The sequence below is a fragment of the Macrobrachium rosenbergii genome, chromosome 1 (assembly GCF_040412425.1).
Source record: "Macrobrachium rosenbergii isolate ZJJX-2024 chromosome 1, ASM4041242v1, whole genome shotgun sequence".
NCBI classification, from domain to species: Eukaryota; Metazoa; Arthropoda; class Malacostraca; order Decapoda; family Palaemonidae; genus Macrobrachium; species Macrobrachium rosenbergii.
Window position 1 is genome coordinate 38,596,038 of NC_089741.1, and position 26,768 is coordinate 38,622,805.

At 37.7% G+C, this 26,768-nt stretch overlaps 1 protein-coding gene across 1 annotated transcript in view; it reads right to left on the reverse strand.

Moving 5' to 3' along the window:
• The window catches only part of LOC136852811 (uncharacterized), a 191,611-nt gene extending 164,843 nt beyond the window's left edge, over positions 1–26,768 (reverse strand). Inside the window, exon 1 of the mRNA XM_067127901.1 lies at positions 25,909–26,768. The gene's annotated coding sequence lies outside the window, so the exon portion shown is untranslated. The remainder of the gene's footprint in view (positions 1–25,908) is intronic.

Consider the following 26,768-nt stretch of genomic DNA (forward strand, 5'->3'; position numbering starts at 1 on the left):
TATCCCCAAATAAATATATTTAAATATCTGTTTGGCTATTTATTTTTATCATTTCTTATCGTTATCATCTTTTTTTTTTTACTCTACTTCTCTTTTGGATAAGTAACTTAAATCTTTACCTGTTTATTAATTTGTTAATTTATTTTTCTCCCATTTTCCAATAGCTGATCTCTCCTTTCTTCATTTCCTATTACCTTCTGTTATTTCTTTCAAATGAACACCATACTATTCTCTGGAAGCTTGGATTTCAGGTTAATGGCCCCTGTATGTGGGCTTGCTCCATATGGACAGGGTTCGTCTTCTGAATAATAATAATAATAATAATAATAATAATAATAATAATAATAATAATAATAATAATAATAATAATAATAATAATAATAATAATAATAATAATAATAAATTTATCTCTTCTTTCTGTATTTCCCATTACCTTCCGCAACTTCTTTCAAATGAATGCCATAATATTTTTTGGAAGCTTGAATTTCAAGTCATTGGCTCCTGTGAGCTTTTTTATATAAACTGAGTTTTATCTTCTGAATAATAATAATAATAATAATAATAATAATAATAATAATAATAATAATAATAATAATAATAATTGTTCTTTCCTTTCTGCTATAAACATGTAGAATGGCCCAGAAAACAAATGAACTTTGTGGCTTTTTCCTACATAATAATAATAATAATAATAATAATAATAATAATAATAATAATAATAATAATAATAATAATAATAATAATAATAATACACTGTATCGATATCTATAACAGTAGGTTAAAACGGACAACCTAAGGCCACTGAACTCCAGTGGCTTTAACTATCAAAAATTCTTAAAAAAGAAATGCAGAGATATACCATAAATATTATATGTTATTGGGCGCCATGCAGCTGAAAAAATCCTAGAAAAATGCAGTTTTTTTACAGGATTGGTACAGGAATAATACCAGTGACGAAAGTGATGAAAATATTAATAATAAAAGAATAGTTTTCATTTTTGTACCTCGTCATGATATTTGGCAGGTTATTAATAATCCCAAAATTTTTCTCAGTTACAAATAATAATAATAATAATAATAATAATAATAATAATAATAATAATAATAATAATAATAATGTGTTCAGACGAAAACATACACACAGTTTTATTTATATATTTATGTATATGTTTTTTATTTATATACACAATATATATATAATATATATACTGTACATATATTCATATAAATATGATATATATACATATATACATATGTATATATATATATATATATATATATATATATATATATATATATATATATATATATATATATATATATTCTTCAGCTGACACCTAGTTCCCATTAAAAGGAATTGACTCAGGAAGGTGAGAGGCTCCTGCTTTATACATATCATTTGCACAGCATATGAGTGGGAGTTGAACACTTGCACACACAAACACACATACACACACACACACATACATATATATATATATATATATATATATATATATATACTGTATATAAGTCTTCTTGAAGGCAATTAGGACACTTAATTATAACTTAGAATCTAAATAATATCATTCACGAAAACAATCAATTCAGAACATAATTATATTTGCAAACAAATTTATTCTTTATAGACTAAGTTCAACAAACAAACAAACTGAGTTACAAAACTCCAGCTATCAGAGCTAACAACTGCTCTCTCTCTCTCTCTCTCTCTCTCTCTCTCTCTCTCTCTCTCTCTCTCTCTCTCTCTCTCTCTCTCTCATAAGCAAATTTATTCCTCATAAACTAAGTTCGAAAACAACAAAGAAACTTGGTTACAAAACTGCAGTTATCAGAGCTAAGAATTCTGGCCCACCTCTCTCTCTCTCTCTCTCTCTCTCCACCCAGGATCGAGGTGACATATCAACAAACAGCTTGTGGTGTTTGTGGATAACAATTCTGCCCTCTCTCTCTCTCTCTCTCTCTCTCTCTCTCTCTCTCTCTCTCTCTCTCTCCACAGGATCGAGGTGACATATCAACAAACAGCTTGTGGTGTTTGTGGATAACAATTCTGCCTCTCTCTCTCTCTCTCTCTCTCTCTCTCTCTCTCTCTCTCTCTCTCTCTCTCTCTTTCCTCCACCTTCTCCCGCCTCCCCCGGGGTCGAGGTGATATATCAACAAACAGCTGCTGGTGTTTGTGGAATACGGTGAGCCGTTGCAAGGATTAAAATTTCCACCCGTGTATCGGCCGCCTCGATATTTGATTACCCAGACTAACTCCATTTGTTGGTTTCCGGTCTCGTCTCATTGTGACCCATTTTGCTGCCGGACACCGAACACCTACGCGTCATTCTCTCAGTCAATACAGGCGTCGTGTGGATTTCAACTTAGGTGTTTGAAGGTTGAAGCAGAAAGCAATTTTTTTTTCTGTCGTTTATTGTACGTTCGTGTTGTTAGTTTACACACCTAGTCCTATACGGGTTGCAATATCTCCGATATAGCGTCATTTTTTGTGAAAGTAGAAAAAGTATATATATATATATATATATATATATATATATATATATATATATATATATATATATATATATATATATATATATATATATATATATATATATATATATATATATATATATTAATAGATTATATATATATATATATATATATATATATATATATATATATATATATATATATATATATAATATATATATATATATATATATATATATATATATATATATATATACACATACATACATATATATATATACATATATATATGTATTTATAAATACACACATATATATATTCCTGTGTAGTAATTAAACCCAGCCTAAGGCCAGAGTATTTGAACACCCACCCAAAACTGAGTAAGCAGAATGAAGGTACCTTCGTCCTAGCTTGGCCATAAAATAATTCTACCTATTTATCTTCATTAGAATTCCACTTCATACTGGACAATTCCATTTTTTTATGAGGAGCCCGAGACGGGCTGAGAATTCCACAATCCTGGATTTGCTGAATATATGATATATAAGACAATACTTTATCAGTTGGAAATTTCAGAGTCTTCGGTCCTGAAAAATTATATTCATCTGCGGAAAGACTTTTAAAAGAGTTTTTTAAATCGAAATTATTTTTGCGTTCTGGACACAGGAAGGCCAAGAACCATTGAAATGATATTCAAAATAATATCATTTTTGCCTTTTGACAGAAAACTTTGCAGTAGGCGTAAACTATATTCCACATTTTTCACTCTTGTCCAAAATCCATCCGGTATCATATTATTTGAAATATGATTTTAGGTTTAATTTTTTTTTTTTTTTTTTTTTTTTGCCTCTTGACCAAAAGCAATTCGGTATTAGTTTACGGAATGCATTTCTATTTTGTTTTATTTTTTTTTAACTAAAAATCGTCCAGTGACTGCTAACATCACAAAAAAAAAAAATTCAACCACATTTAAAATGAAATCTTTTAACTTTCCGTTTCGATAAGGAAGCACTACGATTGATCGGCTTAAAATGTCAAAACATTTCTTCCAACGAAAAAGCTTTATAAGGAGTATTTTCCAATATGTAAAAAAATTACATAATTCTATTCAAAATAGTATTTCAGTTTCCCCTCTGCTAAATAAACCAAGATATTAAGAAAATACTTTATAAAGTAGATTTTCCAAAATATATAAAAAATACATAATTATATTCATACAGTATTTCAATTTCTCCTTTGCATAATAAACCATTATATTAAAATATTTCTTCCAACAAGAAAGCTTTATAAGGAATATTTTCCAATATATAAAAAATTACATAATTGTGTTCAGTAAGTACTTCAATTTCTCCTCTGCTAAATAAACCATAATATTAAAAAATTTCCCCAGTGAAAATATTCTGTAAGACGTATTTTTCAAAACAGAAAAGACATTACGTTATTCTATTCAAATCGTATTTTAATTTCTCCATTGCAAAAAATATACCATAACATTAATATATTTTTTCCTGTGAAAATACCTTGTAACTTTATAAGGCGGATTTTTCAAAATATAAACGACATGACGTAATTCTGTTCAAGTAGTAATCTAATATCTCCTTTGAAATATGAGCCAGATTCTTTTCAAATAACAAAAATACTTCTTTCGTATAAATACCACGTCTTCATCCAAAATAAATAGACGAAAACAAACATGATAAAATTCCACTTAAAACTGAATTTTCATTTCACTTCGCGGCAAAAGATAGCTTGCAACGTTTTAAAACATTATTCATTTATTCATTTGTTAATTTATTTTTTCTTTTATAATAATAATAATAATAATAATAATCATAATAATAATAATAATAAATGAACACCATAATATTCTTAGGGAAAACTATTTCAAGCCAATGTCCCCTATTAGGTATTGTTCCCAAATGAATAGGGTTCATCTCCTGAATAATATAATAATAATAATAATAATAATAATAATAACATGTAATAATAATAATAATAACACATAATAATAATAATAATAATAATAGCCTTTGGAGCTTGAATTTCAAGTCAACTGCCCCTGTGGTGGGCTTGTTCCAAATGAATAGGGTCCATCTCCTGAATAATAATAATAATAATAATAATAATAATAATAATAATAATAATAATAATAATAATAATAATAATATCTAAACGTTTCTTTTCACGTAAAATATTACGTAGGGACAAAAGATTTGCTCACAGTTTGTGTTAAATCAATGGCAGCTGACGAAGAATCGTAAGCATGAGCGTTCCTGGTGACTCCATTTGGCTCTCTCTCTCTCTCTCTCTCTCTCTCTCTCTCTCTCTCTCTCTCTCTCTCTCTCTCTCTGTAGGATTTAGTTTACTGGAGTTCCTAGTGACTTCGTTGTCTTTTATTTTTTCCTCTCTCTCTCTCTCTCTCTCTCTCTCTCTCTCTCTCTCTCTCTCTCTCTCTCCGTAGGATTTAGTTTACTGGTGTCCTTCGTGACTCAGTTGACTTTCATTTTTATTTCTCTTTTTTCATTCTTTCCCCCAATTCTCTCTCTCTCTCTCTCTCTCTCTCTCTCTCTCTCTCTCTCTCTCTCTCTCTCTCTCTCTCTCTCTATCCATCGCTTTCCAGTTTTGACAAGAGGTGAAACTGGAAAGAGATTCTTCCTCTTCACGATTTTTTCAGTGCATTATAGTCATTCATTTTTAGTTTTCTGTAAAAGAGAACTATTGTGCCGGCTTTGTCTATCCGTCCACACTTTATTCTGTCCGCACTTTTTCCTGTCCGCCCTCAGATCTTAAAAACCACTGAGGCTAGAGGGCTGCAAATTGGTATGATGATCATCCACCCTCCAAACATCAAACATACCAAATTACAGCCCTCTAGCCTCAGTAGGTTTTATCTTATTTAAGTTTAAAGTTAGCCGTGATCGCGCTTCTGGCAACGCAACAACACAGGCCACCGAGGCCGGCTGAGAGTTTCATGGGCCACGGCTCATACAGCATTATACCGAGACCACCGAAAGATAGATCTCTGTTCGGTGGCCTTGATTATAACGCTGTAGCGGCTGTACAGAAAACTCGATTGCGCCGAAGACACTTGGGCGCATTTTTTACTTGTTACTTTCTTTCCTCCTGACTTTGTTTCTACTTTCTCCCTATTTTCTTTCTATTTCTGGATTTTATTTTCCTTTCCTAATTTCTTTTACGACTTTACCTCACATTCCAAGCTTTCCTTTCCGTCTAGCTCCAGAATTTCCTCCCATATTTCTCTCATTCCAGACTTCTATTCCCATGTCATTCCAGACTTCCTTTTCACTTCATTCCAGACGTTACTCTTCCCTTAATCTTATTCTTGACTTTTCTTCTAAGTTTTATTCCAGACTTCCATTCCAGATTAGTCCTCTCATTCCAGACTTCCATTCCAGTTTATTCCTCTCATTTCAGACTTCCAGTCCAGATCATTCCTCTTATTCCAGATCCATTCTAGATCATTCCTCTCATTCCAGACTTCCATTCCAGATTATTTCTCTCATTCCAGATTTTAATTCCAGGTCAGTCCTCTCATTCCAGACTTCCATTCCAGATTATTTCTCTCATTCCATCCTCTCATTCCAGACTATTCCTTTCATTTCCCTCATTCCAGATTTTCATTCCACATCATTCCAGACTTCCACTCCAGATCATTCCGCAATCTCCTTCGAACTCATTCCTCGTTTTCATTATGTTTTATTCCAGAAATTCCTTTCACCTTATTCGAGATTTTCTTTTCAAGACTTTCTCTTCATAGCATTCCAGGCTTCCAGATTTTCCTTCCATCTCATTCCAGACTTTCCTCCCAGTTCATTTCATACTTTCATTGCACATGGTCCAGTATTTATTTTCGATCTCATTCCAGACTTCTAGACATCATCTTCAAGAATTTCATTCCAGAATTTCCAGTTACTCTATTCCGGACTTTCATTCCATCTCATTCCAAAATTTACATACAGTTCATTCCAGACTTGCTTTCCATCTCATTCCTATGTACTTCAGACTTTCATCACAAATCCTCTGTCTTCTTCCAGAATTTCAATCCATCTCAATACAGCCTTCCATTTCCTTCCAAATCCCCATTCCAGTCCATTCTATGAATTCTTTCCATCTCATTCCACTCCAGTATGAAGCCATTTTGGAACAACTTGGGAATACCTTTTTCAAAGCAAGAGAGGAATGACATCAGGCCATTCCAGGCATTCCTTCCCTCTCATTCCACTTCATCTTCGGAATACCTCTTTCAAACCAAAAGAGGAATTACATCAAGCATTCCAAACCCTCATTCCAGGCCATTCCAGGCATTTCTTCCATCCCATTGAAAGAAATAGGTGATTTAATAAAGAAACTAAGTAAATAGACAGACATAGAATAACAATTGGCTGGGAGGGTATAATAAGATTGCTGGATAGATGGAAATAGCTACTGGAATAGAAGGAAAGATGGAGAGGTGACCATGAGGAGACAAATCAACAGAAGAGAAGTAAATAGATGGAACGTGAGAGAGAGAGAGAGAGAGAGAGAGAGAGAGAGAGGAGAGAGAGAGAGAGAGAGAGAGAGAGAGAGAGAAATTGACAGATAGATGTGTAGATAAATAGACAGCCAGGTAAAAACAATGAATTGTTAACTAGAAAAAGTACGAAAACGAAATGGTGGAGATATCACACAGACGAATAACAGAAGGAAGATATAGACTGATGAAGAGAGGAGATAGATAGAGGACGATGGCGAGGTAGAAGGCTTGAATCAAGCAAGGGGACGAGTTAATGGGCCGCATGGACCGGACATGAGAGAGAGAGAGAGAGAGAGAGAGAGAGAGAGAGAGAGAGAGAGAGAGAGAGAGAGAGAGTAAAGAATGATGCAATGACGAGATTTCCATTTGAGCACTATTGTCTGCAATATTACACATACACAGAGACTGCTCTAAACTTATCTCTTCTAAACACGTCATAAAGGAGAGAGAGAGAGAGAAGAGAGAGAGAGAGAGAGAGAGAGAGAGAGAGAGAGAGAGAGAGAGAGAGAGAAATTTCCGTTACAGAATCATTGTCTGCATTACTACAAACAAAAACACAGAATGCTCCATAAATATATCTTTCTCAACACGTCATAAATGAGAGAGAGAGAGAGAGAGAGAGAGAGAGAGAGAGAGAGAGAGAGAGAGAGAGAGAGAGAGAGAGAGAGAGGAACAGGACCAGCAGCAGCATACCATAGACCTAGGCTCGGTGCCAAAAACCTTATAGCAGACGTCACACTCTCCCCCCCAAAAAAAGGAAAAAACCCCTTTAGTAGAGGACTTCCAAATCCTGACTTTCAACCAAAAACGTGACCTCTGATAACTATAACAATTCCTTCAGGTAAGATTCTTTTTGGCAACAAGTGAATAATGCAGTTATTAATAACAACAATAATAATAATAACGATTAATAACTCATTCCGCCAAGGAGGAGACTCTGGGCAAAACGACGGGACACCTCAGATGTCAAGGGAGTGGTCATACGTCCCTATGTAGGGAGTCAAGAAGAAGAAGAAGAAGAAGGAGAAGAAGAAGAAGGCGTGGCTGACGGATCGCCCTAATGACCCTTCGAGGTCAGGTGCTGCTGCTGTACTGCTGCTGCTGCTGCTGCTGCTAATGCTGTTGCTGCTGCAGGCATGCACTTGGAAAGGTCAGGGACTCTTCCGAAGGGCGGGGCATCTGTGTGTGTGTTCGTGTGTATGTGTCTGTGGCTCTCTGAAGTACCGGAGGGCCGAATGGTGGCAGCGGCTGACCCATGGCACGAACTTGCTTTTGGGAGAGGTAAGGAGGGTGGGGAAGAGCTGGCTTTGGGAGGGGATGTTGGGGAGGTGGTTGACCAGTGGGCGGGGAACGGAACTGCTAAACGAGGGCGTGGTGGCACCCCGGGAGAACGCGGGGGCGGGGTCACGCCAAGAAAGGAAAGGGGCGGGGCCAGACGCGGAGTGGGCGTGTCCTCAACGTCCGCAGTGGTCAATACTAGTATGTTAGGCAGCCAGCAGACTATTTCTCCTCCCTCCCCTCTTCCCTCCCCAATACCATTCGGTTGGCGTGATACTATGGCGTGGAAACCTTAAGCTTCTCAGTACCTAACCACCCCCCCCCTCCCCATTACCCCCTCCCAAATTCCCACCCTCCCTCCATTACTAATGGGTCTCTCTCTCTCTAATCTCCCACCCCCACCCATTCACTTCCCCTCCCCCTTCCCTCCCCTCCCCTCCCCGTAAGCTATGACGTCACTGATACCAGGTGATTAACCTCATCTTTTGCCGAAGCTGTACACACCTTCCCTTGGTTCGAATTCTCGCTCAAGCAAATAAGAGAGAGCGAGAGTAAAAAAAAAAAAAAAAAAGAGAACATTAAATGAAAAAAAGATGGAATAATTAAGAAAAATGGAATAAACGTGAGAACTGACAAAAAATTCTCAAATTCTCGTCCTTAATGCAATTTCAAAAATTAAATTCCTCTTTTTTTTAGTTTTCACCCAAATTCTTTGGTTCAGATTCTCGTTCCGGAAAATAAAGAGAAAGTGAGAATAAAAAAAGAGCATAAAATGAAAAATAGAGAGAGTAATTACGTAAAATGTCATAAAGAACAAGAATTTAAAGTTAACTCTCAAATTCTTATCTTTAATGGAGTTTCAGAATTAAATCCCCGTTTATAGTTTCTCGCCCAAATTCTTGTTGCTGAGGGGTAAAATGTGAAGTCGTATTATAATATTATAGTGACATTATATTAGTGATATTATAGTGATGTTATAGTGATATTATTGTGAAATTCACACGTAGTGGTAAGTGACTTCCATACCCGTTAGTGGGAACCTGATTATACAATTACAGGCACTGCACGCATTACAGTACATGCAAGCATCGATTAAATCAAGCACACACACACACATAATATATATATGTATATATATAGATGTGTGTGTGTTTATATACATGTGTGTGTGAGTGTGTATGCGTGCATGCTTGCGTGACCAAAGGTTGCGCTTGCACGGACAAAAATGCATGCAATGATTGCTTGCATTGCCTATAAACGCCACAGTCAGGCGTCTCCCTCCACTGTCTAGACGTGACAGTCAATGCAACCTATTCAATATTCTATTTCCATAATAACATAACACGCCTCTCAGAGGGGTGAAGGATGAGGGGTGATGGGTGAGGGGAAGGGTGTGACGAGTGAGGAGTGAGGAGTGAGGCGAGAGGTGCTAGGTGTGAGGAGTGAGGGGTGAGGTAATGTGATGAGGTAATGAGGGGTGAAGGTGAGGTGTGAGGTGAGAAGGGTGAGGTATGAGGTTTGAGGTGTAGGAGTGAGGGTTGAGGTGTGGGGGGTGCCAGGGGTGAGTTGTGAAGGGTGATGTGTAAGGTTTTAGGGGTGAGAGTTGAAGTGTGAGGGGTCAGGGGTGAGGGTGATGTATGAGGTGAAAGGTATAAAGAGTGAGGGGTGAGGCGTCAGGGTTGAGGGGTGAAGGGTGAGGGGTGAGGTGTGAGGGGTGAAGGGCGAGTGTTGAGGTGTGATAAGTGAGGGGTGAGGAGTGAGGTGATAAGTGTGAGGGGTGAGGGGTGAGGGGTGAGGGATGAGGTGTAAGAAGTAAGGGGATGAGGGATAAGTTGTGAAGGGTGAGGGCTGAGGAGGTGTCAGGGAAGAGGTGTGAAGCATGAGGAGCGAAGTGTGAGGGGTGAGGTGTCAGGTTGGTGGAGCAGGTGTGAGGTGAGCAGCTGAAAGCTACACCTGCTTCTAATCGGTAAGAAATTCCAATCGATTATAGCGAGCAAATCCTAAAGCCACGCGGAACCGCTCCGTTCCTTGACGTTCGCGAACGGAACGTGGCCTCCTCCTCCTCCTCCTCCTCCTCCTCCTCCTCCTCCTCCTCCGTTCCTTTGAACGCAGCCGTCCGAAATAAAGGGAACTAGCTCACGCAACTTAATTATATAGTTCCAGCGCGCTCGAACACGCGCATATCATAGACATTTACGCTTGTCAATCATTCCAGCTACCTGTTCCCCCTAGATGAAATTCACTCGTTTGTTTTTCTTCATTTTCTTTGTCTCCGTTGTTCTCCTTTCTTATTCTTTATTCTTGTTTTCTCTGCCTTTATTCTTGTCTACTAAATGTATTTATCATTGGCGTTGCAATGTCTGTTTGCGGTAAGTAATCGATCAATCAATCATGTCTGCTTATGTGGTTGTATGCTGGTCCGTCAACTTGCATTGTTTTTTTTAAATAATCATGATCATATGCAGTTTCTACACTATGGCTCCTGTCTATCAATTAATCTAACATTAACGTCTGAGAGAGAGAGAGAGAGAGAGAGAGAGAGAGAGAGAGAGAGAGAGAGAGAGAGTAAAATTCTTAAAATTCCAAGGACCAAGGTAGGAGAACAACTGGCAGAATTCTAACGGAATTAGGCCTAAGTAAGGCACATGTTCAAAAGAATGAGAGAGAGAGAGAGAGAGAGAGAGAGAGAGAGAGAGAGAGAGAGAGAGAGAGAGAGAGAGAGAGAAACAAACAGCAGAAGTGTAATCAATTAACTTCTGCACATATTCAAAATGACTGAGATTAAATTAGAAGTAATTTTCAAAGAGAGAGAGAGAGAGAGAGAGAGAGAGAGAGAGAGAGAGAGAGAGAGAGAGAGAACAAACAGCAGAAGTGTAACTGGATTAACTTCTGCACATATTCAAATGACTGAGATTAAATTAGAAGTAATTCTTTCAAAGAGAGAGAGAGAGAGAGAGAGAGAGAGAGAGAGAGAGAGAGAGAAATATTATCAGAACACTTTCCTAACATCCATCACGAACTGTCACAGTTTTCCAGTCTTCTTAACTGACAACATTACCCAATCTTTCCAATCAATGTTGCGGTCTATAAATGTTATCAAACAGTCTCTTAACACCCATTTGCCCCCTTCAAAAATGTTGAACACAATGACGAGATTTTCCCACGATCTAGCAATGAATTACCTTCCTTCATAGCTCCCTAAAACAAAGGTAAAAAATAACCACTCCTTTAGGAGAGGGAAGGTGCTTTCCTTTCCTAAATGACGCACGAGACTATTATCTAAGGTAAATTCAAGGCATCGTAGGGTTGCCAGAATAAAAATATGCGTTTTCTGTCGCCTCTGTGGTGTCAGCACCCCTTTTTATATGAGGATGATAAAATCTGTTGCGGTTTTATCTAATAGTTTTTTTAATTGGGCTATTTTTTCTTTCCCAGTGCACTGGCCTTGAAGGAGAGAGGAGAGAGAGAGAGAGAGAGAGAGAGAGAGAGAGAGAGAAGCGGGGGGGTCCTAATAGTGAGAGAGGAAGAACTTAGGAAGGGAGAGTAGATCATTTCCATCTAACTCCTATAAACAACGAGAGAAAGGACCAAATTGTATAATAAAATGAGAGATTTGTTAGCGAGAGAATTCAAAATAATCTTGCAGAGAGAGAGAGAGAGAGAGAGAGAGAGAGAGAGAGAGAGAGAGAGAGAGAGAGAGAGAGAGAGAGAGAGAGAAGCAGCCTAATTTCAATACAGCTCATCACAGGAGGGAAAGAAAAAGGACTCTTTCCACCAAGAAGCATCTCCAGCTCCAGATTCTTCTGGAAGTCGACTTCCAGTTCTGGATTCTGGAAGTTGATTCCGGTTTGAGGCAGCCACTCGGGACCGGCCTAAGCCTTAGGACCTTGCCCCAGAACCCGGTCCCAGGACCCCTTCCCAGAACCCGGTTCTGGGACCACCCACTCCTAGGACCCACTCCAACGGTCCAATTCCAGGACTCGCCACTTTAGGCCTATGAGGAAACCCGCAATGTGGTTGTTTTAACGTCTCCTCAGGGATTCAACTCCGCCACTTCTCGGGAGCTGGGCTGACCAAGCTGACTTAATTTGGGCAATGAGTATATGTAGAGTTTGGGCCAGAGGCCCAGCGCTGGGACTTATGAGGTCATGAAAGGTGTAACAGGAGGATAACCTTTTGCAGTTGCAACATGCATCAACTGTTAGGAAAGGGTGGAAAGTAACTTAGAAGAAAGAGAATATGAATGGAGGTACAGTAAAAGAAATGGAAGAGGTTGCAGCTAGGGACCGAAGGGACGCTGCAAAGAACCTTCAGTAATGTCTACAGTGTACCGCATGAGGTGCACTGACGGCACTAACCCCCTACGGGGAATTGGGAGGGAGGTCCTCTTAGGTTTTAACTAGATATGGATTTAGCAACAGTCACTGCTATTACTAATACTAATATCACGATACATACAGGCATTCTTACAAAATAAATCCCGTGATTATTCTTACAAGCAGCAAGCAAAATTCTATATGAGCCTCAAATTTGTGTTAATGAAACTTGACCTCTCTCTCTCTCTCTCTCTCTCTCTCTCTCTCTCTCTCTCTCTCTCTCTCTTTAATGAAAAAAGATGGCAGGAAAAAGAGCAGAACTAAACTTCAAAGAGAGCTGCAGACACGCCTCTTGAAGCATGGAAGTACACCAAGGAAAAACGGAGGGAGGAAAAGAGTTCCAAAACTGGGCAGTACAAAATAAGAAGCCAGGATTCACGAGGTGTTTTCCGAGGAGGTAAGACAATGAACTGGTAACCAGTTAACTGAAAGGCTCCTTCGAGCATCACCCATCATGGTTTGCATTCAAACTTGGTCTCGCCTCAGGAGCATCGAAAGTTTATCATTGTCATTCTTCTCAACCAGGAAACAACACTCAGCAGCCTTTGGCTGTCACGCCCGAGCTATGCCTACAAAGACCAATATTTACAGTCCCCTAAAGTTGGGACAACTTCCTTTTTAAAATGGAAGATGAATTAGGACATCTGGAGAATGGGACCAGCAGTCACAGCAGCTCATTATTGAAGTGGGAAAAATGTCCAGTTTTGTGAAAAACACTGACCCATGAATTAGCTTCCGTCTGTTTAATTGAGGCCTTTCCAGTGTACATAGTGTCCTCTTTCTGTGGGAATGCTAGATCGTTTGTTTGCCCAGTCCTCTCTCTCTCTCTCTCTCTCTCTCTCTCTCTCTCTCTCCACCTTAGGCCTATCTGCGGCTCTCTGCACTGTGAAGATTGGTCCTTTGACTATTTTCAGCCAAACCTGTTATATTTTTTTAGAATCCTTTTTCAGATATCAAAACCAGCCTCTCTCTCTCTCTCTCTCTCTTCTCTCTGAGGCAGCGACTGTACAGAAAACCTTTTGAAAATATCATAATGAGAAACCCATTTACTAAAGCAATGTTTTTACTGGGGAGTTGCTAAAGATTTCTTTCGTCTTAAAGAGTTTTTTTTTTTTATAAAATACGTGTCACATTTTTTTAGGTCTGTTAACCGAACTGTTTGTCTGTGTTCGGATATAAAACTGTCAGTAAAAAAACTGCAAGGTGACTGTGCCACTTTTGAATACAGTATAACCATACACTTAAATATACAAAAGTGTTCATATATATATATATATATATAGTATATATATATATATATATATATATATATATATATATATATATATATATATATATATAAATATTAAACCGATCACTTGCAATAAAATATTTTTTAATCAGTATTGAAAATAACAGATTCCATTTAAACTGGATGATATCTAGCGGAGGCTTTATTTTAAAAAATTACAAGTTTTCAATGACTGTCTGTCCACGACTGGTAGCCATAAATAAAAAAATCTCCAGTAGATACCATCCTGTTCACAAGGTCCTGTTAGTGAGATATATATATATATATATATATATATATATATATATATATATATATATATATATATATATATATATATATATATATATATAACTAAGGTTAACTCTCTCTACAGCCACCATTCTTTGGGGAAAAAGCCATACGTTAGAAGACAGACATATAAATACAGTAGACAGACTGTGTATGCATACAAAGAATTATATTTTCATACACAAATAAACACAAGTAAAAAATGTGCCGAAGTTTCTTCGGCGCAATCGAGTTTTCTGCAGAGCTTATAATGCTGTATGAAACTCTCGGCTACGACCGGAGAGCGCTAAGTTGCTCCCCAGATGCGGTGAAGTGAAGGTACATCGGCGACGCCTCCCGAATTGGACTCGACGGTGCCAGATGCACGATCACGGCTAACTTTAATCTTGAATAAATAAAATTATTGAGGAGGGAGGGTTGCAATTCTGGCATGTTTGATAACCGGAGGGTGGATCATCAACATACCAATTCTGCAGCCCTAGCCTGGCGTAGTTTGAGAGGATCTGAGGGTGACAGAAAAAGTGCGGACGGACAGACAAAAAGCCGGCGCAATAGTTTTCTTTTACAGAAAACTAATAAGGCAATTTCTCAGTCCATTATGACATTGCAACTCCGGCAAACTACCGCTTCTCGGACCAAACGTTCCCGCCCCCCCCTACCCCCAACGTGTTGGTTCCTCCTCAGGAAACGTTTGAGGAAAGGAGAGCCCATTCCTCTCATGTTCCCCTCGTTTCCTCAAGAGTCTCGGTTTGAGGAAACCCCAAGAGCCCCCTTCCTCCCCCCACCTCCCCTGCTCCATCTTTTTACCCTTCCCCTCCCTTCTCCTCCTCCCCCTCCTCCTCCTCACCCCTTGCCCTGACACCTTTCTTTTTCTTGATTTCTTCCTTTCCCTGATTCATTTAGTCGTCTTGGGGTCCTACTTTTGCTGTCACATTTCAAAGTCCTTTTTCCATTCTTCAACTTTTGATACAGAAGAGGCTTATGGAATAGGATACCCAGTGTCTGTATCTAGCCCAGGCCTGAGGCCGATATAGAGGGGGGGAAAAAGGCGGGTTTTGACACCAAAAGGAACTGTCGAATCTGGTCTTGAGAGACAGGAAATTAAAATCGATCTTCCAATCCTCCACTTATAAAGTACTTTTTTCAACTTGTGTTTTTAGGACTCCTTTTACATTCCTTTTAGTACTCCTTTCATAGTCCTTTTAAAGTCCTACATTTAGTTCAGTCACATATTCAAAAGTCATTTTTTCAGTGTCCTGTTTTAGAGTCCTACTAACAAAATTACCTTTTTTAAAGTCCAACTTCATTCTTCCCTTAGTGTCATATTCCTTTGTCCTCCTTTTCAAGTCCAGCTCTTAGTCTCCCCCTTTTAGAAATCCCACCAGCTGTCCACCTCCTCCAACTAAGATACAGACCTCCTTTTAAACCAATGCTTTCTCTCCTTTTAAAGACAAAGTTTCAGTCCCTCTTTTATTTATCATCTAAACCCTTTTTAAAAAAAGTTTTACATATAACTATTGATAAACCCTACTTTTAATGACTCAATTATCAACAAACCCCTTTCTAAAAAAAATTCTTATTTTCAACCGTCTGTAAATCCTACTTTTAATTACCCTTTCAATTATCAGCAAACCCCTTTAAAAAAATCTTACTTTTAATCATTTACAGATCCCACTTTTAACAGCCATTTTATTCATACTCTATCTAAACTCCTCCCCCTAAAACTTTTTGTGTCAATGACCTTAGTAGTTGTGACGCCAGAAAAAAAACTTTTTCCCCACTCCCCTGGAAACGAATATATATTGTCTTTAGTTGACTGACTCCCCCATTTGTTACTTTCGACCCAAATTTCTCTGGTATTTTTAAAGGGTCGTTTGACAAATACACGTCTCCCATTTGTGTTGGAGCGATTGGGTGACGCATATTGATTGATCTGGCGAAGGGAGACTTACGTAGCCTTAAACAGGCATATGTAAAGCGCCCCCTCTCTCTCTCTCTCTCTCTCTCTCTCTCTCTCTCTCTGTGAGCGGTTACTTCTAACTTAATCTCAGTCTTTCGAATATTTGTCGTAGTTAATTTAGAATTGTGTGTGTGTGTGTGAGCTGATTATTCTAACTTAATCTCAGTCACTTGAATATGTGGCGTAGTTAATTCAGTTAGGATTCTGCTGTTTGTTTCTCTCTCTCTCTCTCTCTCTCTCTCTCTCTCTCTCTCTCTCTCTCTCTCTCTCTCTCTCTCTCAGCAATACTTGAATTGTACAAGTAATGAATATAGTTTTTTTGGAGTCATATCTAGTTTTCGTTCACTTGTAATCTCTCTCTCTCTCTCTCTCTCTCTCACACACACACACACACACACACATAACCAGCCTACCTATGCATTTTTCTTTTTAAAAAATCTGATTTTAAAGAGATAAAAAAAACAATAGAACAAACTGAATCCAGATAACTCGGATTTCACAGTGACAAGATGAATGGAATCCCTGTTACACCTAATTATGCCTCCCGTAAAACTTCGGTCGGGGAAGTTTCAAATTGTTTGAAGTTTGCCCCGAGACTCATTTGCCCCAGGCCAACTTCATCCTTGTAAAGCGACAGGAGTGCTCTCTCTCTCTCTCTCTCTCTCTCTCTCTCTCTCTCTCTCTAGGCGTCTTTTTGCCTAGTAAAACGATAAGCGTGTTCTGTCTATCTATTTTGTCTAAATGACACCTAATATTCTCTCTCTCTCTCTCTCTCTCTCTCTCTCTCTCTCTCTCTCTCTCTCTCTCTCTCTCTCTCTCTCTCTCTCTCTCTCTGAGTCTTTTAACATCTGTGTTTACAATATTTTTCTCCTCTCAGCTATAGGAAGTCTAAACATATATTTTCATTTCCAAATCACATCTTAATCCATTTTTTTTAAATTAGGCTTTTATAATCATATTTCCTGCCTTCCTGATAATTATTTTGTATTCCACTTCCACAACTTCCATTAGCATTTAATTCTGAGATCCATATTCTTGTTTTAATTTTGCTTGTACACTTGTTTCCCTAAAATCAGTTTCATAATTATGTTCATCTAAATATTGTTGTGTATTTGAGTTCCACTGCATTAAAACTTATTAATGAAACATTCACAATTGACTCCTTGACTCTACACCCTTTAGAATGGAGAGGAATGTAGAATTGAGGCCAAAGGCCAATCGCTGGGAACGATGATGTCATTTAGCGCTGAAAGGGAGACAGTATAAAGGTTTGAAAGGCGTAACAGGAGGTAAACCTCGCAGTTGCACAATGAAACAACTGTTAGGAGAGAGTGGAAAGTACCACGGAAGAAAGAGAATAAGGGAGGTATAGTCAAGAAGAACGAAAGGGGTTGCAGCTACGGGCCCAAGGGACGCCGCAAAGTGCCACCAACTCAGGGATAAAATAACATTTTTCTTGATCTTGCCGGCCGAATGTTATGACCTACTCCTACTGTGACTAACAGTTTTAAAATAATTTATTTAAATATACACAAACTTCCCTTAATTTCCATCATTAACTGATGAAAATTAAATCTAATTATTCCTAACATCTGGCATCAACACCTAACAATCATGTTTCCTGTAATAGCATTTAGTGTAACTCCGGCTCAGACTAAGAAAAAAAAATGTTACAGAACATCTAATCTGTTGATTGTAAAGGTACAGACACGCGATCGAAAGGAATAAAGACAAGGCAAAGAAAAACAAAGAAACAAGGACAATCAAGAAACATAAGACGACGACAACGTTATAGAAGCCTTGCCTTCAAAGAAAAGTGAATTGGAAAGCGCGAGAAACAGCTATTATTATTTTTTTAGCACTTTGTGATTACAATGACCGCGTTTTGAATTGTGGAGCCGTGTCAATTTTTATCTTCATATCATACGAAACAGACACAGAGAGAGAGAGAGAGAGAGAGAGAGAGAGAGAGAGAGAGAGAGAGAGAGAGAGAGAGAGAGAGAGAGAGAATGGGCTGAAGCAAGTGCAATAAATGTCCCCGCCAGTTAATGCAGAAAGCACTATTCATACCATAACAGAGAGAGAGAGAGAGAGAGAGAGAGAGAGAGAGAGAGAGAGAGAGAGAGAGAGAGAGAGAGAGAAATGTTCAGTAAGGTTAGTACAGTAAACAATACCCATACCCTAAAGGACACTGGGCATGAACTAAAAACACATTTATATGACGATTCTTGTTACTATACTTAATCATTCATAGTCATTTCAGATTGATAAACCTTAGGTAAATAAAAAAAAACATCCATGGCTAGAATTCCGACCCCAAAAGGACTCCCCCCTTGGCCATTGAACCACCTACTCAATTCCTCAAATCAAGAGATATTCTAAGTTACCTGTCCCATACTGTGTGTGTAGCGATGTCGTGTCTCGTTTTTTACAACATCAGGAAGCCGAGGAATTTTATAAGTCGTCACGATATCCGATCTCGTTCGGGAAGTTAGTTCCTCTATAAATTTGTCGTATATTGTATTCCCTAGAAGTCGGGTCACTGTAGTTGGAGGTCAGGTAGATCAAACAGTCATAAGTTATTGGGTTAATTGGCTATTTTCATCAGTAGCTTGTTATATACACTAAGTTTAATATTAAATATCAAAAGACAGTTTTCTGTAAAAGGAAACTATTGTGCCGGCTTTTTCTGTCCGCCCTCAGATCTTAAAAACTACCGAGGCTAGAAGGTTGCAAATTGTGTTGATCATCCATCCTCCAATCACCAAACATACCAAATTGCAGCCCTAAAGCCTCAGTAGTTTTTATTTTAAGTTAAAGTTATCCATAATTGTGAGTCTGGCAACGCTATGGGACATGCCACGCACCGGGCCGTGGCTAAAGCTCCATAGGCCGCGGCTCATACACCATTATATCGAGACCACCGATAGATCTATTTTCGGTGGCGTTTATTATACGCTGTACAGAAAACTCGATTGCGCCTAAGAAACCTCTGCGCATTACATTTTTTACTTGTTTAATACTGTTTATAAAACAGCGTCGACCCAAAAGCTTATTTTTAAAAAGGTTAAAGATCAATTCTGTCACACTTGCGTGGTTGGTTTAACCCTTACGTCGAGATTGAAGAGCAGACGCACTACTAAGTTTATAAAATATATATAAAGTATCGGAAGGATTTATCAGTTTATAATACATTCTTGACCCAAAGAATTGTTTCAAATTGAAAGATCCTTAATTTTTGTAGCCTCAATTCTGTTGTTAGTTTAACCCTTACTTCGAAATCTGGAGTTAATATTTTCGGTACTACCTACCCACCAAATTACACCGGCAGGCTCCCACGCTGTTATCAATTACGTTTTATGTATTACCAGTATTACTAATAAATTCGCGTAGCACCATAGCTGTTATTGAACATTTATTCCATTTGTTACTTAAATTCCTTGGTTTTTAATCAGCCTGCTAGATTCTATAGCATACCCATCAGCAACTAGAGTTAAGAACCAGAAAACCTTTTGGTTGCAGCCAAAACACTGATATGTGCCCTTCTTCGTCCAAAACAATCAAAACGCCACCAACCAGGTAACTTCAATTATGATACTATGCTGTCAGTTCAGACAAAGCTTTACTTTCTATAATGCATCTGATACCTCTGCGCAAGTTCAACGCTAGCCATTCACTGTTGGCCAATGACCACCCAAATCCTTGTAGAACGTTTAACGACTGTACTTTCTCGCCTGAATTATGAACTCCACCAGGTAATTACTAAAGCTAGCTAAAGAGACTACTTTAAGTCCTCCACCATGCCAGCGTTAGAATCATATACCTTCAGACTGCTTGCTATGTCTATACAAGAGGTCGAATCCTTAAATCTTATATTGAGAAACCTTGTAATAAAGCATTCATATTAATTTTTTAATAAGTTTATGTTTGAAAACCAACCCCAACTAAGCAAGTTTGACCAGCAGTCCATATTTCTTCTGAGTGTACCACTCAAAACGACCATGGAAAAGTAATTGCCGTTCAAAACTTAAGCTTAACTGTAGAGTAACTCAAAGGTCAACCAAGCGTGATATTTCACGTTATCTTCATTCGCGACTTAGAAGTTTCTAGTCCATGGTAACCTAACCACACACCAACATTAGCTTTAACAGTTCCACGCCAGTTTCTTTCATTACAGGTATTGTGGTAACGACACCTTACCATTCATCTGCATATTTTAAATTCTGTAATCCGGACCATTCTTTTCCCGTCCTCCACTACAGGGTTTTGAGAGCCAACCTTACAGATAGCGTTCGAATTTTTGGCACGAATTTCAGTACATTACTCTAACAAATAAATTCCTACATACTATCCGAAACTTTACTACCTTGTGAAGAAAACCAACCAATTCAAAAACCAACCAATTTAATGGTTAAAAGACAGAAGCAACGTCAATACTTTATTCATATCAATTACAAAGAATCATCTCTTCAAAGAGTGTTTAATCTACGTGGCTGCAAGGACTAAAAATCCTTGAGCCACTCTGAAGAGTTTAGACAGAGCCGAAGAAACTACCTTAAATATGGTTCCTCAAGCCTTAGTTCGGCCTGTGCCCAAGATGGCCAGTTTACACCAACAACTAGCCTCCTTGGCCAAGCAGAACTACCAAGGTCTCACAGTAGTAATCCAGAGCAATGTACACATTAGGACGACCTGACACATACTCAGCAGCAGTCCGGAGAACCAGTACACAAGTAGCTAGCTAGCTCCAAGCACTTTCCCATGCCTCTGAGCAGTGCTGAAGTGACATCTCGACCTCCAGTAGACCCACACAAACAGTCAGTGAGTTCCCAGACATCGACAGCGTAAGAGATAAAACATCTTATGGAGTTCCCATCGCCTCAGCCTTTCTTGAAACAACCGGACCAAGGACTGAGCAATAGTGTCCTCCCTCGACCAGGCCCCATGGACCCACAAACGACGTCGCTCTCCTGTGACGCGTGTTCCAACATTCCTGTGCCATAAACAATTTCCATTAACTACACTGTTGTGTAGACATACTAGACATGGTAATTTCAAGAGCAGCTCCGCACTGAGATATACATTGATGAAGTTTTTGACTGAACTATATAGAAAAGGGTGCATATAATAACATGATATAACTTAAGAAATTTACCCAAATACTATGAGAAATAGTTTTTTGCTTAATTTACATTAATCTCCGACGGGCTGGTGCTAAAATGGCGTCCATCCGAGCTTTCCCGCGTAAAAAAAAAAAGACTTTGAAAGTCTCACATTACTCCAATAAATTTTTCAAGTTACCTCACCTGTATTGCGTCGTATACAACCTTTCCTTTATTGTCCAGTCAAAAAATATCAAACAATAATATCTCCGTAATGAGCTCTTTAGAATTGCCCAACTGCTGTTAGCAGAACGGAATATTCCTAAATATTAGAAAACGAGAAGTAACTAGCAGTTAAGTAATTTACTTCGCAACCTGAGATCACTGATATGAATCACTTTCATCAAGTACCCCTTTCCAAACAAACTCAGCTACCTTTTCATAAAACCTATATTATTTCCTCATTTATGCAGGAACATTTTCATTTACTCAGTAAATTACAATTTAAATTTACTGTTTAAAAGAAGTGAAGCCTTCAAGTACTCTATAAACTAGAATTAGAGTCTATTGTTTCAATGGAATTGACGCCTCGATCTGTTCTTCAAAGGGCAAAGCTAATTCAGTGAAAAAGTCTAGAGTTTGATCACTACCCAGTCAATGCTAACAAAGTTTCGAGAAAATTTAAATCTAGAATTATCCTCCTAAGCAGCAGCAAGTTAAAATACTGCAAGTATTTTAAAGTAAATCTGTCAATTATTCTTTAAATAATACTGACCATGACTATTCTAGTGCTCACTAATAACATTAACCCAGCACCTACAGCCTACCACTTAGAACCTTAAGCTTAAAAACTGAACACCTAAAGCAAGCCCCCCCTGTGGTGAACGGAAGACCAAGGTCTACCGTTCCCCTGTAGCCCCCCTGTGGTGAACGGCAGACCAAGGTCTACCGTTCAGCACAGGGGACGTCCTCCCCACGCCAGGGGCTCCGCCCCTGACGGGGGAGGACTAGCCTATAAAATTTACAAGTTAATTATCTCAATCTGTATAAAACATGTAAATAATAACTAATACTAAATTAATTACACAGTATTTCCATCACAAATGACACCAAATAGTCATATTCATTTCACCACCAAATCTGTCATAACCGTTTGTATAATCACCACGATCACCCAGTCACCAACTACCAAATTAAACCACGATCCTTTGTCACCACCCCAGTCACCACCAACTACCAAATTTAACCACGATCCTTTGTCACCACCACAGACTGGACCTCACACAACTCATCACTATCGTCATAACTGCTGCTTTAAACATGCACACATTCCGTATTCATCACTCATCATCATCATCATTAATCTGCCACCACCATCCCTACAATTACCACGGCCATCCAGTCACCACCATTCCTTACCAGTATCACCATCACCCTAACCATAACCACAGATTAGGCCTCACAATTTATCACTATCACCCTACTTTCCACAACAAACGTCCTCATATTCCTCATCATCATTACTATTAAAATCATTCACCAAACGACACAACCAACTCATCATCACAAACTAGGAACGTTCTGAAATCAAAATGTACTCACCTTTACAGCACCAGGACGTGTGTTTCCAAACCAGATTCTTCACTGTTACATACGCCGATAATTCACAGCAGTAAACGTCAAGAAATATCTTCAAACAAGATGCGAATGGTGAACTTCACAGCCCAATTAACCACCAAACCCGATGCGTCCAAACAAGCGTCTTCAATAGCGTTGCAGCTACCCGCGATAAACACCGTACACGATCGCTATTCTTCGTCTTCTTCCTTTTGTTCCTCTCGTGGCTTCAGGGCCTAGTCAACTAATACTCCCAGCCCAAATAACTGCTGTCACCTTAACTCGCGAGGTTCAAACAGTCTTAAAAGAAAGAAAAACTGTCCCGCTAAGGACGACGAACGCTGTAAACAATCACTGTTCTACTTCTTCATGTTTACAACTCTTCCGCTTCTTTCGTATCCTTGTAGGATCTTGGAGCCTGAGACTTACAATTTCTCACCTATATCGGAAAATTACTTTCCCATTTTACTTGATACTCGTCATTCCCAGTATTTGAAAAGTGTCTTATAGTTTTAAACAGATGTTTCCGTAACCTTTTAACGGTTCTTGAGTATATAATTAGGCCTAAGAAAATGGGGTTATTTTGGAATTCGTGGTTTCAAGTCTAAAATGCTGTGATAATTTTATTCTACAATAATTTTTTTTCGTTTGTACCATAATTCTTTTTATTGTTCATTCTCTTCAATTTTCTCCTGAAATTATGTATTTTAAATCAATATTTAATCTTTTATAAAATTGTATTTTGTAACTTATTATATTCATTATTCCAGTAAGGCAATAATAGATAAGTAGGCTTTCACTGGTACAAAATAAAGTTCCACTAGGCCTACAGTAATATATATATATATATATATATATATATATATATATATATATATATATATATATATATATATATATATATACATATATATATATATATATATATATATATATATATATATATGTTTGTGTATATATATATATATATATATATATATATATATATATATGTGTGTGTGTGTGTATATATATATATATATATATATATATATATATATATATATATATATACATATATATATATATATATATATATATATATATATATTATATATATATATATAGAATATATATATATATACATATATATATGTATGTATGTATGTATGTATGTATAAAAGTGTCTGTATTTATAAATGGATACGCGTGTCACTGCAAAGCCTAAGCCTCAGTCCTAAATGTAGAAACAAATGAAGAAATTCTGACGGCCATGGTAGGATTCAACCCTCACCTTATAATACGAAAACTGAAAGATAAAAAGACACCGGGACTTAATGGGATTCTCTTCTCTCTCTCTCTCTCTCTCTCTCTCTCTCTCTCTCTCTCTCTCCGAATGACTGGCAAAAGAATAGGCTAATCCAGACGATATTTGAATTGAACATAAAATTTCAACATATTTTCAGATTAACCTGCTTTCTCTCATAAAATTACTTTGTCGTATTCACGCGCAATTATAAACCAACCAGCGGGCTTCAAAGCAAGTACGGAAACATATATTATGTTGACTTGTATACAATATGATAACTTGATAAGTTTAATAATAATAGAATAATGTAAAAATATCGTACCTTGTTGCAAGAATTGTTTATCATTTTCTTTAGTCTTGTAATATAGAAAACTGATTCTTTTTCATGGGTACCTATGCTAATATTTCAACACTATTACTTCGTGATTCAGATCTACATAAGCCTAACCATTCAAATGATTCAGCACATACATTAAGCTGGCTAAGGAGGAAGAAATCTTTATTTTACATAAATTACGCTTGATTCAGCAACAATATAAAAAGCTACGTTATGCCTTGTTTTGGCTACAAAAAGAGAAGTTTTTCTTTAACATTTTTTTTTATTTTCTCATCCTTCCGTCCATATAAATATTAAACAGGCTCTTTTCCACAAAACTATCAGCTTTTATGTCTTATATACTCGAAAACAGTCTTAGTTTCCGTCATTCTTATCATCATTCTAAACACTATCAGCTAGGCCTATAACGTGCATTTCCAATACCCCGCCACACTGAATTTCTATCCCAGCCGTTGCTAATAACAAGTCCTCCTTTCAAGTTTCGTTATATTTTTCATCTAAAAGTCTACACAGCATACATACATACATACATACATACATATAGAAAGAGAGAGAGGAATACCATTACGGTGTAAGGAATTGAGGATGAAAATAATACTCCTGATCTCGTTGCTTTCATCCGTTGTTAGATCGAAAATACGAAAAACACTTTTGTCCTTTTATCCTCCAAAGGATTCCCGAATTAAATGGATCCTTAATTGGTTGGCAGGATGTCTTCCCCCAAGGATGACACTTGATAAGACCAGCTGTAAAGGAGAAGGATGGAAAGAAGTCTCATTCATTTTATCCTTTCGAGAGAGACATGATATGAGTCTACACCTGAGGCGGAGAATGCGCATGCGTCGATTGTACGTGTAGGTGTGTAGGTGTAGATGCAAGTTGTGTAGATGCGTGTGGAGAAAAATGGATTATGATGTTGACAAAATTCTTTACAGACATCATTAAATCGCTCTCTATATCTTTTTTTTTTTTTTAATGACAAGATGTGTGTGTAAGGAGAGAGAGAGAGAGAGAGAGAGAGAGAGAATGACGCACGAGGCTTTCCTATTTCTTTTCCTTTGTTCATTTATTTCTTCTATTTTAGTGTATATACAAAAAGGGTTTCTCCCACGACCCATTTTGTGTATACATTGTATACAGCGCATACACACATACAAAACTGGGCAAAAATGAGAATACATCAAGCACATAGGTCTAATACTGTCAGTATATGAGCAGTAAGATGACATGAAAAAGCATATTATAAAATAGTTTCCTAGGGTCCCGTGTAGAAGGCGCACTCTATACAAAATAAGCATAGGCCTAATACACAACATGATGTTTACGCGCACAGGCATAAGTTAGACGAAGATTTAAGGAAAACAACCTAAATTGAATACTCACTTTTGCCCTCCGCGATGACGCACCTGATTTCGAGACTAGGCCTAAGCTGTTATCGTTTTAACATGATTCACCAAAGTTCGGTAGACTAGTCTTTACAGATTTAGACCTAGAGGCTGCAAATTCTATGGACTCTTCACATTTTAAACAAAATAAAGCACATTTTTTTATTCCGTATGGATCACCATCTTACAAAATTGAATGTGTATTCCCCTTCACAAAGGCTGACACTACTGGTTTAGCCTAGGCCTAGCAATTCTCCCAATTAAGGTAGACCTAGTGAAATATTTCAGCCAATTTACCATTTATTTTCACAGGTGTATTATTTTCTATAAGAAATCCAAGTCGATAATGGCTAAAATTACTTCAAACTAAATACCACACATATTTTCTCTAATCAACAACACACCACCATTGTAACAAGATTGCCCAAGGCACTCGCTTACACATTTCAGTCCTATTCCAGGAATTCGTCAGCAACCAACACTATTTTTAATGGTGCTTATTAGAAACTCCTCATTTACAAATAATTTAGCATTTCAGAAGTCTCTTAATTCATGAGAAAGTTGTAGGAAATAAATTCACATAAATTAGGCCTACGCTTGTCAGTTCTGGCCCTTCGTTCCCCATGGCAAAAATGGCTCAGGGAAAACCAACATTCCTGTGACTCCTTTTATCTATTTTTTATTTTATTTCCCCGTTATTTACACTCAAGTTGCACTGCCAACATTGCAACGGCATTTTTATGATTATTCTTAGACATCAACGTAGTGTTGCGGTGAGGGAGGACACAAAAAATACACAATAATCACAAGAGCGGATCTGGAAACTAACCATCGTTGCACAAGAGTCAGTTCATTACT